Source organism: Taeniopygia guttata, chromosome 5 (genome assembly GCF_048771995.1).
Source record: "Taeniopygia guttata chromosome 5, bTaeGut7.mat, whole genome shotgun sequence".
NCBI classification, from domain to species: domain Eukaryota; kingdom Metazoa; phylum Chordata; class Aves; order Passeriformes; family Estrildidae; genus Taeniopygia; species Taeniopygia guttata.
This window is the reverse complement of record NC_133030.1, coordinates 25,352,512-25,355,750: the sequence shown is the minus strand read 5'-3', so window position 1 is coordinate 25,355,750 and position 3,239 is coordinate 25,352,512.

Sequence of the window (3,239 nt, the reverse complement as noted above, 5' to 3'; positions counted from 1 at the left end):
GGTTTGAAGCTTCTGTTCAGAAGAGTTGTTATGAATGACTGTACGTGCTACAATTGAAAGGGAAAAGGGAAGTTATTGGGTTTTGGTACCTTTTTTTTTTTGCAATTCAAAGTAGTCAAAAAGTCAGACTAAATGTTACCTTTCTTTAAAGCAAAAAAATAAGTTATCCCTCATATAATTGCCTGAGTCTGTGCAGTGCCTAGTGAAAAAGAATTCAGACCATGAGGGGTAGACATACTGAAATAAGCATGGGGATTAAAGCCTTCTGCCTCCTCACAGAAAAACCTCTCATGTTCAAACAACCTGTTTGTCATTGCTGAAAGGATACATCTTTTTTCCTGCTGTGTAATGGGAAAAAGGGAAAGCACATTTGGTATCTGCAGACTTACTGGTGAGTGAAGGCTTTTCCACTGACAGGTCTTCTGGGTTGTTGCTGAATGCAGCATAGACCCTGTGGTCATGCCATAAACACTGCATTCCTCCATGATCCTCCTGGCTGCTGTGTCATGGGAATTATGTCCTTTGTTATCAATACAGGCTGTTCTTGTAACCCTTGTTTGGCTGCTTCTTCCAGTGATTTCCCGCACGTGCACATTTCCATCCCTGCAGCATTCCTGGAAATCTTTGTATTTCATTCCACAAAGACTGGCCCAGCTGGATTGCTATGGATGTAGTTTGAGGGAAGAGACAGTGCCCTAAAAGAGATGTTCTGCTGCATCCCTGAGAGGCTTTGCATACATGAAGTTTTCCACATTCCCAAAGTGGTTTTGGTTCAGAAGTCTCAGCTTCAGGGTAGCACCCCAGAAGTATAAACTTGCAGAAAAGCCTCAAAATGTACCTGGGTCTCTGTCCTGCCACTATAGCTTCCAGACTAGTCCTGTCTGGGGAGATGCCCACTTCTGTTCCAGAGTAGACTGAGCACATATCTGCATATGGGTCCAGGAAAATTCCCATCATGATTTGTGAAGCTGCTCTCCCTACTGAAATATTGTCTTGCTCAGCAGGTGTTTTCTTCAGCAAGATGGTGTCTCTGAAGAAGATGGTGCTGCATTATCCAATATCTCTTCTGGAGATAGTCAAAGATGAGGAAGAGTCATAAGTATGTGTGTGTGTGAGACAATGAGTGTTTGGAGTGAACTGGGCCCGTTCAGTGGAAGCCTCATGAAATCACGCCTGGGCTGACACTCAGGAAGTCCTGCAGCCCTGTCTGTGGGGTTGTGCACGTCCCTAGAGCTGGAGAGAGACCCCACTTGCATGAGGGAAATGTTACACTTTGCTTTAGGGCAATAAGTAGAGATGTGATCCCACTGAACAGGGTGGCTTCTACCCTCAGGTTGAAATCGGGACAGGGGGCATTTATGGTCACAGCAAGGGTGTGTAAAAGTCCTCATGACAGAAATGGCTTTCAGACACAGACAAGCTGCCTGGTACTGCTGTCCCTGTAGATTGCATCTGATGGCTGGACACCAGGTCAGGTAGAATCAGGGACTGCCTGGGCTGCTCACCACATCCTGAGCTGCTGGTCTCTCATGAGAGTTTTCCTAGGGCAACTGTGTGGTCACATCCTTGGGTTCACCCTTGGGTCTGTCTCTGTGACCACCTTTAGCCTTTTGCAGTCCTGTGCAATAAGAATCAGACCAATTCCACACAGACCTGGCCTTTGCATCTTGGAGGAGAAGTGGCTCCTCTTCCAGCAGAATTAAAAGAAGAAACTGCAGGCTCTTAACATAAATTGGGTCTAATTTTTTCTTGGCACAGATTGCTTGATTTTCCTAAAAAGAAAACTTCTTAACTATTGTAGCATATTCAGCAATACACAGATGATCACAGCTCTACTAATTTCTCAGCCATTGCCAACAACATTTCAGAACTCTTCCTGAAATCATTATTCAAGGGTAAGTACCTGAATCACCTGAGCCTGTCTTCTCATCATCTTGTGGAACACCTTAATCACACCTGAAATTCCTCTCAAAAATAGTGCTAGGATGTTAGTCCTCCCCCACTGGCTTTGCAGAATTATTTCCTCCATTTTGTCTTGCAGGGGCTTAGGAATGAAAACTGGCAAAAAAATTTCCTAGACCTGCATTTTAACAGCATTTTAGAAGGACTACTCCTTTAATGATAAGTTGATAGCAACACTTGGTTGTTCAGAGTAACTCAAACAACATAGCAGAAGCTGAACCTATCTTGCAGTGTGTGGAGAACTGCTTCTAAAGCAGATTCAAGATCGCTGTGTTCAGAGGCATTTGCACAGATGCTGTGGGTAAGGAAGCAATCTTCAATGGAATTAAAACCACTCTCAAGAGCTGACTGTTTCTTCATCTTATAGTATAAACACAGACAAGCCTCTGAGCAAATTCTTTCAGATTAGTGCCTCCTTTAACAAAATAAAATTTTTTTTCATTTTCCATGTAAATTTTACTCTGAGATTCAAATTAATTTCCCATTGTTCTTTTCTAGAAACATATGTCTGTGAGAATAATTTCAAGGCTTCTAGGGTTACAAAGTAAGAACAGGAAAAGTATTTCCTTTTTTTCAGACTTAAAAATATAACATTTTTACAAAATTTATTAATACAAAAAAAATATACAAAAGATATTACTAACCTGGGTATTAAATACCCAGGTTAGTAATATATTTAACTATCTTTCTATGCTACAAATTAAAATAGCAGCCTATTTTGTTCTCAGATCTTTTACAGGCTTGTCTTCATCAAGAGAATGAAATTTTAAGTGTGATTGCAGGCAAGGCTATAAAATGAACACTCCAGGAATTGTAACACTCTTGCAGATCTCTTATGACATCAGAAGAGAAGAGCTTAGCTACTTTCTTGACAAAAAATTTCTTCTCTGAACGTGTGCATGAACTCTGGCAGCATTATCTGGTCCACTTCTTTTCCTGTGATAGGCTTAATCATCTCTGCAGGACCAAAAAGGGTTTGTGGCTAAACAAGCACCCTTAGCTGTGCCCTGCCTGCCAGAACTGTACAAGGAAAACTGCAATAGAAAGTACCAGTCCTTTCCTGGAAGTAGATTTGTTTTGTCCACCTTTCTTGTGATTTAAGGATATAATAATTTGGAAGAGAGAAGTAATTTTTGAAGTGGAAATGTTAGACTGGAGTAGGACTCTGTCCAAGACCTTTTTGTGCTCAAGACTAAATCCATGATGATGTCAGTGGTATACTTAAGAGACATCCCTATGACTGAATGAAGGGGGCTAAGAAGTCAGACCACATTGAT